This window comes from Protopterus annectens, chromosome 7.part0 (genome assembly GCF_019279795.1).
Source record: "Protopterus annectens isolate FY-2018-M chromosome 7.part0, PAN1.0, whole genome shotgun sequence".
Classification (NCBI taxonomy): domain Eukaryota; kingdom Metazoa; phylum Chordata; order Ceratodontiformes; family Protopteridae; genus Protopterus; species Protopterus annectens.
In genome coordinates, this window is record NC_056739.1 from 219,970,599 (window position 1) to 219,986,083 (window position 15,485).

Sequence of the window (15,485 nt, forward strand, 5' to 3'; positions counted from 1 at the left end):
AACTGAAGAGGAGACTTGGTGGAGCCGTGATAAATTTAGCCCTAGCTAACTGGCGCTGCCCGGACGTGCAAAACTGTGCAAACGAGGTTTTTACAGCAGGGAAATGAAAGAGATAGAAATTAGCCCAACATGGCCTATAAACTACTAAAGGGTTGGAACCACTCCTCCAGGGACAGATGGCTGCTCAAAGCTTCCTCTCTTACAGGTGAACAGAGAAACCTCCTCTCTATCAAAGTAAGGTATGGGCAACTCAGAAAATTGTAACACAGCCCTGAATTCAGCACTAGCCTGAAAACTGGACTATACTAGTTTAGAAAGGTGGAAAACAAGGAAAAAATTTGTTTTGAAAAGATAAGGCAAAAACAGTAAAAAATGCACTTAAAACAGCTTTAAATGACTGCAAACAGTAAAAAATACACTTTAAACAGCTTTAGATGACTATAAGCAATCAGAAAAGGCTTTTAAACAAATTACCCAATTAACCAGTAAAAAAAATCTCAAAACTGAGCCCTGTTCCTGTAGTTTTCAATCTGACAAGTTCTAACTACACACTCTTCCCCCTGGGGTGCAGGGGAACCTTCTCCAAAAAAGAAGGCCTGAATTAGTGCTCAAGTTATACAGATAAAGCTAGATTCAGCAGGCCTGGATCTAGTCTATGCTACAGCAAACAAGGCGCGCCAATTTAAGTAAGAAACGGTTCAAATATGCAGGCACTGTTAAGCCTTTAACCAGAAATTCCCAGCTCAGAAGGGCAGAGTCCAGCCTCTCCTCCCACAAGAGTGCAGACCACTAACCTTCTTAATGTAAAACAACTGGCCTGAAGCCCAAGTGCTTAAACCAGTGCTAATACACTTTTAGAATAACAGGCACTGAGCCCTCAATAGCAGTTCCCAACTTAGAAGGATGTAAGCTACCTGTCCTGCCACAACAGTGCAGACCACAAACCACCTTAATATAAAACAACTGGTCTGAAGCCCAAGTACTTAAACCAAAAGGCTTAGAATGATAGCTACACTTTAATCAGGTTACTACCAAGCAATAATAAATGCAACTGAATACTTTTAAGAAGGCCTGGATTAGTGCTCAAGTTATACAAACAAAGCTAGATTCAGCAGGCCTGGATCTAGTCTATGCTTCAGCAAACAAGGCGCACCAATTTCAGTAAGAAACAGTTCAGTTATGCAGGCACTATAAGCCTTTAACCAGAAATTCCCAGCTCAGAAGGGTAGAGTCCAGCCTCTCCTCCCACAAGAGTGCAGACCACGAACCTTCTTAATGTAAAATAACTGGCCTGAAGCCCAAGTGCTTAAACCAGAACTAATGCACTTTTAGAATAACAGACACTGAGCCTTCAATCAGCAGTTCCCAACTTAGAAGGATGTAAGCTACCTGTCTTGCCATAACAGTGCAGACCACAAACGTTCTTAATGTAAAACAACTGGTCTGAAGCCCAAGTTCTTAAAACAAAAGGCTTAGAATGATAGTTAAACCAAGCAGTAATAAATACAATTGAGTACTTTTAAAATGATGCAAAAGCAAAATAAAATAATAAAGTAGGAAGAAACACAAATACAGTAAAAGTAGATGGAAAAAGTGCAATTTTTTTTTTGAGTGAGCAAATGAGATGGGCCCAGGAGGAGTATCCAAATGCAAATTTACAAGAGGGGTGGGCAGTTTCAAAGCCACCAATATTAACACCAAAACAAAAGCAGGCAGGGTGGGTGGGGAACTAAATGAAGAAACAGAGCCACAATCTTCAGCTAAATAGTATTCAATGCAACACAAATAAATCAATTTAAATGCTGTATTATTTGAAAAAAGTGCAAATAAAGATTTACTTAAATTCACTTGTATGTCCAGTTGATTGCATGTAGGTCTTAGCTGGCCAAAGCTCAGAGTTTAAGCAGAAAATAATCCAAAATGTACCACTTATATAAGGCAGAAATCGAATAACAATGAAGTGAACTACCCCCATGTATCACTGGCTATGCAGGAATTCTAACAAGCATTAACTGAAAAAAACAGAGCCACAACTTCCAGCTAGATAGTATTCAATGCAACACAAATAAATCAATTTAAATGCTGTATTTGAAAAAAAGTGCAGATAAAGATTTACTTAAATGTACTTGTACATTTAGTTTGATTGCATGTAGGTCTTAGCTGGTCAAAGCTCAGAGTTTAAGTTATTCAGTTCTTTCGCCTGAGTAACCGAGAGATAGTACCCTTGTGGTCCTCTTGCTCTGTGTGTGGGTCAGGTTGATGACAAATTAAGTCTAACTACTCAGATAGAAAGTTATGGTAAGTGCATAACTTCTTTTTTTGTGAAATAAATTTAAATTAATAAATGTTAACAAAACTAAGATCCGCACTAGCCATGAAATGAAAATCATTCCTAATCTGATGGATAAACCTAAATCCATCAGATTATCACTCATACTTTGACAATCCAGAACATCTGAGCTTCATAAATTGAATTATCATATGGAGAATATTTGTAATAAGGATAAGCAATATTTATATTATTTTGAACAGATATAGTACTATTGTAGATTAGACAGAATTCTAATACAATATAAATGTCCACTTACTGTATAAGCAAATAATATTTACATGAAAGATAGATGACAAGCAATTCAATCATAGCAAAGTAGGATGTATCATATATAAAACCTCAGTAAAGGATTATACTACACAGTTATTTAACATATTCAGCCTTATTGATGAAGTCTTTCAAAACGTATTACTTAATATAAATAGATGGTAATCATATTTATACCTAATGTTTATAATACAGTGTACTTTACTGGATGTATCAGATGTATCAGATGATCTGAAGTAGGCAGACTTCATTTGTCTGCAACCTGTGGGTATCGGATCCGACCTCGGATCCGAGCCGGCATTTCAAAAGCTCCTAGCTCCTCCCTCTACCCATAATCCCCTGCCAAGCCCTAACTGACCTTAGATTTTGTTTGCCGCTTTTCAAGTTGCAACGGACTCCTCGAGCTCCTGGTTTACAGATAAGAGTTTTGACTAAAAATTTTTTGAAAACTTTAACTTTTATATTTCAGTTAGTTAGAGTGTATGTGTTAGGCTTTCCTCTCTCTATCTTGTTAATTTTTCTTCGGGTTTTGCGTAGTTTGAGTGTTTGTGTGTACTGTGTGTTTTAGGCCTGTTAGGGCTTAAGATGTCAGAAGCCCATAAGGCAGTATTTTCTAAATGTACCGAGTGTGGCCATAAGCTGTCCCCAGCGGATGGCCACACTCGGTGCGTTAAATGCTTGGGGGTTGAACACCTGTCATCTGGTTGTACCATTTGTGCAGGGTTCAACCCCCGAGCTTTAAGGGAGCGGAGGTCGAAGCTTGTTCTGGCGGGACTTCTCCCCCCAGATGCGGCTCCGGCCTCTGCCCCTTCTAGCCAGCAGCCTTCAGTGGGTGCTGTGGTCTCCCCCGGCTGGGACTCAACCTCCCTCAAAAAAGCCGGAGGAGAGGGAGACTTCAAGGGAGAAAGAGAAGAAGGAGAGACACCACAAACGGAGAGCCGAGACCTCAAGTTCGGCTCCTCCGTCTAAGCGGGCCTCCCCTGTGTCTTCTAGATCTCCTCCTCCTCGGCTCCACTCCCCTCGGTTCTCTTCTGGGCCTGAGGAGGAGGAGGCTAGCCCTTCAGTGAGGTCCCCGAGGCGGCTCTCTAGGTCCGCTTCGGTGGCCTCATCTAGATCCACTTTTTCCATGAGCGAAGCAGACATGGACCAGATGATGAGGCGTTTCATCCAGGCCCAAATGCAAATGGGAGTGCTCTTAGCCCCCCCCCAACCGGGAGGGGCTTCGACCCCTTTTTTCGCCCCCTTGGCTCCTTCTCCGACCCACACCCTGGGTTCGGAGCTGTCGGTACCGGGCAGAGTTGGATCCGGGGGTGGGTTGGATCCGATAGGTCGGCGCACCTCGGATCCGACCCATCCCTTGAGTGCTTCGGGTACTTCGGACCCGACCTCTCGGAGCTGAGGGCCGAGCCTTGGATCTGAGGGAGCTGGTGTGTCTTCGGCTCCGTCTAAGTCGGAGCACACCAGGTCTCTCGGATCCGGTCCGTGCGTCGGATCCGAGTGGGGGTCCGGCTCTCGGGGCTTAGAGAAGCTGGCTCCCCCTCGGCCTTCGACGTAGTGGAAAGGGCGCTGTTGAGGACTACCGGACCCCCGGTCCCTGCCACGGCTCCACCCCGCACTCCCTTGCAGTTGGGCCAGGCTCCCATCAGCCGGTCCCAGGGACAGCCCGCCTCGATGTCCCAAGTAGTTCCCTTGGAACATCTAGCTGCTGAAGAGGACTCCTCGGACAGTCCCCCCAAGGAAGTGCCTCGGAAGCGTAAGTGCAAAAGGAGGCACATGGACTCCCCAGAGTCCGTTACCGAAGACACAGACTTGGATGAAGGGGAGGGCTCCCCAAGATCACCCCCGGAAGACGTCTCCTTTGGAGACATTATGGAAATGTTAAGGATCGGGGGGGGTGGTCTGCCCCCAAGGCCTCCTCAGACGAGTCTGTGTTCTTGGAGGCATTCAAGGCAGGCCCATCTACTTCTTGGGTGTCCCCTCCTGCCGATCCTCTGGTGGACCTTATATCCACCAGAGCATGGAAGGATCCGGACACCATTGAACCTGTACCCAAGCGTCCAGACCGTATCCTGAGCCCCCCGGCGGACCGCACTCACTGGAGCAAGGGCCCCCCAGTAGATGCCATGATGATGGCTGCAGCCACGAAGAGGGAGTTGACACAGGAGAGTCCCTCTATGCATCCTCCGGGCAAGGAGTCCCACTCAATGGATCGCATTGGGAAGCGAGTTTTTAGTTCAGCAACCTTCTCTTTGAGAGCGCTGAACTACATGGCACACATTATCAGGATGCAGCGGGACCTGATTAAAGAGTACGCTGCATCTCCCCCAGAGTCCATGTCGGGTGAGGACAAACATGTGTACTCCACCCGTATGGCCACTCTTAGAGCAGTCTCCAATACGTCTATGTGGCTACTTTCTCACGCTACAGAGGGAGCCGCTAGAGCTAGCGGAGCAGGCCTAGTCATGAGGCGTCAGGCCTGGCTCCGCCACTGTGATTTCGCAGAGCCCTTCAAGGCGACTTTCGCGAATGCCCCCTTTGATGGTTCTGCCTTGTTTGCCAAAACTGTTCGCGAAACATTAGTCCAGAGCGAGAAGGACGGGAAGACGCTGTCTGCCGTCGGCGTCCACTTCTCAGCTCCCCAGAGGTCCTTCTCAAAGAACCAAAAGGGACAGAAGAAGATGTGGTTCCGGAAGTCACAGCAGTCCCAACCTGCTCCGGATAACCAGTCCTTCCGTGGCAGAGGAGGACAGGGAGGTCGCCGTCCTAGAGGCAGAGGGGCTCCTAGAAACTTTGGGTCCAGAGAACCTTTCTCTGACAGACCCACGCAACAGCCCTGAAGGGTTGCCCGGCTGTCCGTCTCTGGAGGCAGTCGGGGGGCGTTTTTCGAGGCACCTGACTTCTTGGGAGTCAATCACATCAGACCGTTGGGTGCTTCGTGTGATATCCAGAGGTTATACCATTCCCCTGAACAAAATCCCCAGATCCCGCAGCCTCCCAGATGTACCACCCGACCAAAGGGAGGCAGCAGCTGTCGAAATCGAGTAGCTGCTAGAAAAAAGAGCCATCCAGCGCGTCCCCCGAGATCAGACCGGATCAGGGTTTTACTCCAGGTTCTTCTTGGTGCCAAAGAAAACGGGGGACTTAAGACCGATCTTAGACCTTTCCCTACTGAATCTGTCAGTAACCAAGCAAAAGTTCCGGATGGTCACCTTACAATCTATACTCCCCCTCTTGCGGGAGAACGATTGGATGTGCTCTATCGACCTCAAGGACGTGTACTACCACATTCGGATGGACAGACGGTCCAGGAGGTTTCTTCGCTTCCGGCTGGGAGCCAGCCACTACCAGTTCAGGGTCCTCCCCTTCGGTCTCACCTCTGCCCCCAGGGTGTTCACCAAGGTACTAGCAGTAGTAGCAGCCCACCTGAGACTCCAGGGATTACAGGTCTTTCCGTACCTGGACGACTGGCTCCTGATGGCATCATCAAGGCATCTACTGTGCTCAACCAGGGACTATTTCCTTCTTATAGCCCCAAGGCTGGGCATCACCATAAACTGGGAGAAATCTTTACTGCACCCCACACAACTTATAGATTTCATAGGAGGAAGGTTGGACACAAGATCAATGCGGGCCTTCCTCACCCCAGACAGGCTGTCCAGCCTGAAGTGTCATATCACAGCAGTCCTACAACCGTTTCCGACGGCGGCTTTGGTCCTGAGGGCCCTGGGTTCAATGGCAGCAGCTATTCCACTTCTTCTTCATGCTCGCTTACACATGCGGGTTCTTCAATGGACCCTACAGGTCCAGTGGTCCCCGCTATACTCCTCTCTCAACAGCCCAATAGCGGTCAGCAAGGCATGCAAGGACTCCCTGTTTTGGTGGCTCCAGTCTCCGGAGCCTCTAGCAGGGAGACCCTTTTGTGCAGCATTCCCCCGAGCCACGGTGACTACGGACGCTTCTCGCCTCGGGTGGGGGGGGGCATTCTGCGGGCAAGATTGTCCAAGGCACGTGGAACACCTCAGAGACCTCGTTGCATATAAATGTCCTGGAGATGAGGGCGGTGCTCCTGGCGTTGCAAGCACTTCACAGCCTTCTTCCTATGGGGACTATTGCGATCCAGACAGACAACATGTCAGTAGTCTGGTACATCAACAAGCAGGGAGGAACTAGGTCCTACCCCCTTTGTCGAGAGGCCATGAGAGTCTGGGAATGGGCAATTTCCACCAAACGCTTTCTTGTAGCAACGCACATTCTGGGAAAATCCAACATCCTTGCGGACAAGCTCAGTCGCACCATTCTTTCCCCGCACGAGTGGTCTCTCAATCCTCTGGTAGCGAAGAAGATTTTTGCCATCTGGGGGCAACCCTGTTGCGATCTTTTTGCCTCTCACTCAAACGCCAAATGCGACAGTTTCTTCACTCTATTTCCCCCACCTGGGGAATCCCCGAGAGACGCTCTGGTGCATGCTTGGCCTCCCAGTCTCCTTTATGCCTATCCTCCACTACCTCTGATGCAGAGGCTCTTGCAGAAAGCCAACAGTTTGGGGAGCAGAATGATTCTCATTGCCCCGTTCTGGCCTCGTCAGCCCTGGTTCCCTTATGTATGGTCTCACAAAGTGAATCCGCCCTGGATTCTGGATCCGATCCCGGATCTCATCTTCCATCCTCTAGGACTTCCGGTCCCGAATCTACACACCCTGAAATTGGCAGCCTGGCTGCTCCAGTTCCATCCTTGATTAGGACTCCCGGTATCTCATCACCTGTCAAGGCCATTTTAGTGGCGGCTCATAAACCTTCCACAAGGAAGGTTTATCGGAGCAAACGGAAAAGGTTTTCTATTTGGGCGGTCAAGAAAAGTATGGATTCTTTTTCAGCACCTATGTCTGCGGTGCTGGACTTCTTAACAGACATCTTTCATCAAGGGGCTAGTTCTTCCATGGTAAAGGTACAAATGGCAGCGATTTCCCATTATCATATGGGCCATGAGTCAGCTCCCCTCATGACTGCGAAACTTTGTAAGACCTTTCTTAAAGGAGTTTTTCTGTTGAGGCCACCGGTCAAAGAAGCTGTACCACCTTGGGACCTATCCTTAGTTCTACAGGCCCTTACTGCTCCTCCCTTTGAGCCTGCAGCTTCTGCAGATCTAAAGTACCTTTCCTGGAAGACTGCTTTCTTGGTAGCCATCACATCAGCCAGAAGAGTGTCGGAACTTCAGGCTCTATGCATCAAACCACCTTACCTCTCCTTCTTTCCCGATAGGGTGTGCCTCAGGACCAATCCATCTTTTCTTCCAAAAGTTTCTTCGGAATCTAATATTAATCAATCAATCAACTTACCTGTGTTTTTCCCCAATTATAAAAACAAAGGAGAATATAAGCTGCATTCTTTAGATGTTCATAGACAATTGCGCTTTTACATTCACAGAACGGCTGGTCATAGACAATCCGATCAACTGCTCGTCTCCTTTGGAAACCGCTTTGCCCAAGGCAAATTTAGCAAAGTCACACTGTCGAGATGGATTGCTAATTGTATTCTGCAGGCTTATGACACTTCAGGTAGGCCTGCTCCTCAAAGGGTTACCACTCACTCTACTAGGGCAGTTTCAACGTCAGCCGCGTTTAAGTCCCGAGTGCCATTGGATGATATCTGCGCGGCAGCCACTTGGGCCTCGTCTCATACCTTCATTTCTCATTATAAGGTGGATGTTGTTTCCAGGGGAAGAGCATCCTTTGGCTCAGCAGTGCTCCGGAACATCCTTCCATGACGGCCGCCCAAGATTTAGGTAGCTGGGGACTCTGTCCCACAGGTTGCAGACAAATGAAGTCTGCCTATTTCAGATTTAGAAGTTATGTACTCACCATCACGTTCCATCTGAGTAGGTGACTTCATTTGGATGCAACCATCCCCCCCTCCATCCCCCTGACCTTTATACAACAAGAGTTTATGCATCTATTTAGATACTTTTTATTCTAGTATTATATAGGCAAACTCAGTCTGAGGTCAGTTGGGGCTTGGCAGGGGATTATGGGTAGAGGGAGGAGCTCGGAGCCTAAAGCTTTTGAAATGCCGGCTCGGATCCGAGGTCGGATCCGATACCCACAGGTTGCATCCAAATGAAGTCACCTACTCAGATGGAACGTTATGGTGAGTACATAACTTCTAATTATATTTCATTGTTTGCCAGCATTTAAGTAATTACTTTGTCAGAAAGAAAAAATGCCCAGCCCAGTGTGAAACCAGTTCAAAATAGATAAAACCACACTGCAAGCAGCCAGAAACCTTATAGTAATCCACTTTATTACACACGATAGCACAATGGCAACCATGATTGAGCACTTTCTTCCCCTGACCGGGGATTTCATCAAAATCAACAGCTCACCTTCTAACAATAAATTTAGTAATAACAATAAATAACGTTTTTTATAATGGTCTTTTTTATCATAATGGTTGTCATTACTATGAAATTTTTATTATCACGGCTATGTCTACACTATATATTTCCACGAAGACATACATTATAATTTGATCGGTCAATAGCCGTTATTCATGAGAAGGAAGTGTATCAAATACAGTACACTATATATTTACATTTTTATTTTTATTTTTTATTTTTATTTTTATTTTTATTATTATTTTTATTTATTTTTTAAATGATATTCAGTCATACAATTGTATATGTAGTGTAAATTTACCTAGGCACATATTATGGTATGGTCCATTTGTAGTTAATTCTTCACTCTTCACCATTTACTATTTTCACTATTCTTAACATATTGTATTTTCAACACATTGCATTTACATGGCATTCAAAATTTGTATTAATGTTTATATCGACGCTTTTGGTAATCACCAGATGTACAGGTTACAAGTCTTAGAATACAATGTTATAATACACTATTAACATTGTTATACAACAACAAATGCCGAGATCGTATCCTGATCAGGACAAGTGTATAGCCCTTTAAAAGGAATCAAAAGTATTATTAACATTTGGCGCCAAAATTCCTTTAAATAGGATTATTTTATGTCTAAACTTGGTTCTGAGGAAGTCTGTCATGTTGCAGATGAAAGCGCTTAACCAGTATCTACAGTTGTTTCTTTAAGTTATTTTGTGGAGTCCGTTTTACCTTGGTGTATTGTTTTGTGTTTAAATAAAATGGAAAGAAAGATCATTCCTGGTGTCCGAGCTGTGGTGGATGCGTTCGCCTGACTTCATCTTCTGGGCTGTATTTATTTAGTAACATACAACAGCTGCCAGACACATCTGCATCCACACACACCACTTCAGGCTTAATCAAACAGCACTTGAAGCTATGATATCTGCCATAATTGATATTAACTATGTTTAGACAGATAATAATGACATTTGTACTAGCTGCCAGACACAGCTGCATCCACACACACCATATCAGGATTGATCAAACAGCACTCGTAGCTGTGATACCTGCCATAATTGGTATTAACTATATTTAGACAGAATAATGATGACATTTGTACTAAGAGCCTTGCTTCTGTTATTTAACCAGGATATACATGACTTTTCTAAATCCTAATTTAACTGAAGAAGGCATTAGTCTCCATGACAGCATTTTTTTTTTCAAAACACTCTACTGTTACTGCTATTATATATGATGTTAATTTGTTACATTTGCGTTTCAACTCTGATGAATGGCACCTTGTTGAATTAGTTAATTAATTACTTAAATTATTATAATTAAAATCAATGAAAAAAGAACAAGATAAGTATTCATTGAGTTCAAGTAGGGGAATAGAAACTTCTATGTTTGTTATTATATGTTGCTTTGTTTGGCTGATATATAATGTAAATAGTAACCCATCTTGACCTACCTTTGTTTGTGAAGAATTATTGGAGACTCTGAACATTCTGAATAAATCATTCCTGTTTCTCAGTTGCTTAAGAAAACCTCCTTTTTTAAATAAAAACAGATGACAAGTGATGTACCATATCATTTAATACTTTAAGAGATGTAGTTGTAAGAGTTATTTTTTTTTTGGGACAGCTATCTTGGAATCAGTTTTTTTTCTTCTTTCTAGCATCAGTCTAAGGATTTGTTTCTTTTATTCTTTTAAGAGTAGGGGCCATCCATTCTGTTTCTTCTGGGATAGACAATATGTTTTTGTTTTTAATGAATATAGTCGCTTCTTCTAAGTCATTAAAGGTGCTCATATCATTGGCAAAAAGTATTTTTATCTTGACTGGAAAGGCCAGCTGTGTTTAATTTTGTTTTGTTTCAACAGTTTTATTATTGGGCAGACTTTTTCCCATTGTTCTAGTATTCTGGAAGAATAATCATTGTCAAACCTTATCAGGCTTTGATTGTATTTTAAGTGTGATTTTCTCCAAGCAGATTTTAATATTAGAAGTTCTTTGTGTTTCACTGTTGCAGTCATTACATTTGGGTAATCTGCTGGCAGGTTGCCCTCAGTCGGCCTGAATAACAAAGTCTTGGGTCCTGCGTCATTTGCTGTCTCCTCTTCCATTACGTCAGGTTGTCAGTGGTATAAAACATGCAGCTGACGGCATTTTATTCAGTCTTTCTTGCCGCGAGGTGCCCGAAGCAGAAGCAGTTCGCAAGTGCTGGTCGGCCGACTCCTGAAATTTTCGCATTCGAGTTTCAGAACCAAAGTCTTCAAACTAAAGCTAAGTACCCCGTTGGGGAAACTTTTTCTTGCTCCTTACCGATATCAGTAAAAGTTAATAATTGCATTACTTGTAGGAAGCAAATACCTCATAAGGATTTTCATTTGTACTGTATTCCTTGCCTAGGCCCAGATCATAACGTGCCTTGCTGTCGGTTTTGTGCTAGATTTAACCAATGCACTATTAAGCGTCTGTATATTTTTGCTTCTAAATATTTTGGATCAAGATTTAATTATCCTGAAATGTCGTCGGTTAGCAATCCGACTACTGGAGTAAAATGCAAAGAAAAAGAGACGGACCATCGAGGTCCAAAACTGACGACGAAACTTCTCCTAAGCCAGTCGCTGGTTCGCCGGTACTCAGTGAGGCACTTTCACAGCCCCTGATACCTGCTACTTTTGAGTCTCAGGCCGCTACCGAGACCCATTCGGAGTCCGGTATGCCACGAGATTCTCAGAGTATTGAACCCGCAGATGTCTTTCCCTTGGATGGGTCCGTAGCCACTGAGCAGGCACTGGCTTCTGAAGGTGTTTTCAGGCCTCAACATTTTTATATTAACCCGACGCCAGCCTCAAAAACAAGGTCAAAAACATCTTCTATGTCTAAAAAACTGACGCATGAGCCACGTGCTCAGGCCCCTATGCCTAAAAAACAGATGATCAAAATGGCTGAGAACTTAATTACCTTGATCAGGGGTTCCCAAACCCCCCCCTGCTAAGAGGCCTAGGCAAGGCACTGATTATGAATCTTCAAATCAGGTTTCCATTTCTTCTGATTCCTCTTCTGATCAGGAATTTTCTATTCCACCCTATGAGGATTCTGATGCAGAGGAATCCATCCCATCTGCATCTCCTCCTGAGGATTACTCTTTTGGAGAGACTTTGCATACTTTAAGGGAATATTTTCACTGGGAGAGTCAGGACTTCTCTGAATCAAAAGAAGCTTAGGGATTTCCTTCTTCCTCAGCATAGGCCTTTGGCAATACCTCCTGTGTTAGACATTGTTGATGTGTTTTCGGAATCAAGCATGGCGCCTGAGTCCCTACCTCCGGATCCTAGTAAGCCAGAAAGATATTACAGGGCTCCTGACTCCCACAAATTTCTATTCAAAAATCCTGCTGCTGATCCTAAGACTATTTCACAGGGTCCCAAGGGGTGTAAAGGCCTCTACAGCCAAAAATCCTACCCCCTCTGATAGAGATTCCAGGGCGCTGGATAGATGGGGAAAGAAGGTTTATATGTCTGCTACCTTGGCAATCAGAGCCTTAAACTGCCAGTTTCATATGCTCAAATATCAACAACCTGTTATGGGCTTACTGAAACGTATCTGACTGCCTGCACTTTTAAAAAGTTGTTTTTTGTTTAAATAATTTAACTGTGGTAGGCTATACACTAAAGATCGATGGCCTTTTCTGATTGTTTGTGGTCGTTTAAAGCTGTTTTAAGTGTACTTTTTACTATTTTTGCCTTATCTTTTCAAAAAAAAAAAAAACTCCTTGTTTCCTGCCTTTCTAAGCTAGTATAGTACAGTTTTCAGGCTAGTGCTGAATTCAGGGCTGTGATACAAGTTTCTGAGTTGCCCATACCTTACTTGGATAGAAGAAAGATTCTCTGTTCACCTGTGAGAGAGGGGAGTTTTGAGCAACCTATATGTCCCTGGAGGAGTGGTTCCAGCCCAAAAGTTAGTAGTTTATTGGCCATTTTGGGCTAATTTCTATCTCTTTAATTTCCCTGCTATAAAAACTGTGTTTGCACTGTTTTGCTCACCGGGCAGTGCTGGTTAGTTATGGTTAAATTATTCCCAGCTCCACTAAGTCTCCTCTTCAGTTTTTCCATTGAAACTAGTCTAACTCTCAACCTAAACACTCAAAAAGCATCTTATAGCCCAGCACTTGCTTAGACCTATTAGCAAGTACTAATATACCTTGACACTGATTGCCCAGCAGGGCAAGGCTCTTTATTCACCCCTCACCAACCGAGCGACTAAGCAGCTCACCCTACTATTCAAGCATGACCAAAGGGCAACTTCAGGTGCACTCTCCAGTCCAGCTGGTGAATCTGGGTATCCTGAGGCAATGTTGCAGCTGCCTCATGTACAGAGACAACCCTCTCCTCCTACCACAAGACACTAACATATGCGAGAGATGCAATTATACAGCCAAACTGAAAGCTAGGCTGTTGCCACCCAAGACTGGAACAGACAGTGAAGAGGAGAAGGTTAACACTTGCACCACACCTCCAGTCGCACACAGACCTACTAAAACGGCACTGGCAAAAAATATACACAAATACACAAAATCATACTCAAAGGCTCTAAATAAAAACCTGCAAAAGCATCAGAGAACTCCAAAGCAGACACCCAAACAACCTGCACTTCCTGTCACAAACCAGCCAACACATAAAACACAAAATCAGTGTGCCGTACAATCACAGCCCTTAAGGCAAAATAACATACTTAACACACTAGTAATAGGTGACTCTATAGTCAGGCACACTGACGTCCCACTCACTAGGCCAGACAAGCAGAAGGTTACTGTTAGTTGCCTGTTGGGAGCCAGAATCCGCCACATAACACAAGCACTCAGGTCACTCCAGAACAAGTACAAATATGACTCTGTCATTGTTCCTGTTGGTGTGAATGAACTGAGAAGTACCTCCCTGGACTACATGAAAAGAGACATGGAAGAGCTCCCTGATCATGCAGCCCAGGCTGGTATGACCCTGACCCTGAGTAGTATCCTGCCCTCACCAAGAATGATACCTCAGTGTAACGAAAAAATAATCAATTTCAACAATTGGCTAAGCTTCTGGTGTCATTCAAAGGGGATCCAGTGTCTGTCAGCCTAGGACGACATGCTCGACAAGCCTCATTGCTTCACAAGAGACGGCTTGCACCTGTCACCCCTAGGCTTTTGAATACTGGCCAAGGCTCTTGCTGCCCCCATAGTGCCTTTTTTAGGCAAGGCTCAAAAGTCAAACCCACCTTTGTAAACAGCACAATTAACAAAAAACTGAGGGTTATGCTACTCAACGCCAGGAGTTTAAATCTCAAAATGCATGCGCTCGAAGCACTCCTCAGTATGGAGAATGTCGACATCTGTTCAGTAACTGAAACCTGGTTTAAGGAGACAGAGAGCACCCCGGCACTACCGGGCTACAACTCATACCATACGTTTTGGCCACAGAACACGGACCAAAACACAAAAGGGGGGGGTGTATCCATATTCATTAAGGATAGTGGCACAGCATGATACCTCTGAGATCATCCATGTGTAACTAACATCGGGAAAATCTGCAATGCAAATTGTGGCCTGCTACAGATCACCCTCCATGACCCAGGATCACCACTCCACCTTTCTGGATACAATGGAAAACATGAAGGTCCTACTGAACACCCTGGTATTGGGTGATTTCAATTACCCTACCATTCACTGGGAGAACTACTCTAGTACAAATTCCCAGGCCCAGTGCTTCCTGGAATTCATCAACTCAAATGCCCTGGATCAGCTGGTAAACTCCCCTACCAGAGGTGAAAACATATTGGACCTGGTCATCACCAACATGGGCGACAGGTGTTCCACACCAGAGGTCATCCCGTCACTGGTTAGATCAGAGCATAAACTAATCACTCTGGATGCCCACACCCCATCACCACCCCCAACTAAGGAAACCACAGTAAAAAAACTTTTCTAAAGCAAAATTCACCTTACTTAAGACAGAGGTGGTAAGTTTCACATCCCCCACGCTAAAGGATAAAACTGCAGAAACCTTTACAAATGCACTCTATGAGCACCTACAAGGATGCATGGATCATGCCGTCCCTAGCAAAAACCAAGACTCACTCCTCCAAGAAAAGGAAAACAGTTTGGTGGACCCATGCAATAAACAGGCTATACAATAGAAGGAGGAAACTAGTTCAGAAAAAAGCAAATCCCAAGAAGGAAAGACATCCCTGATCAGTATCAGTAAAAAACTAAGGTCCCTCATGAAATCATCCAAGGCTAACTTTGAAAGAAAAATAGCCAAGGATTCAAAAGATAACCACAAAGCCTTTTTTAGCTATGTTAAGAATCTAAGTGGCAACTCACAGATATGCACTGAACTAGTGCAAAATAGCACAAAATATACTGAACCTACTAATATGCCACCATCCTGGCAGATAGATTCAGTGCAAACTTCACCCCCCTCTCACCTCCAAATGGGCCCACAACAATACCAGAAAAGTG

The 15,485-nt window shown here is 44.5% G+C and overlaps 1 protein-coding gene across 1 annotated transcript in view; it reads left to right on the plus strand.

The window, feature by feature from the left end:
• The window catches only part of DENND2C (DENN domain containing 2C), a 1,562,444-nt gene that overhangs the window by 620,560 nt on the left and 926,399 nt on the right, over positions 1–15,485 (plus strand). The gene's annotated exons all lie outside the window — the stretch shown is intronic.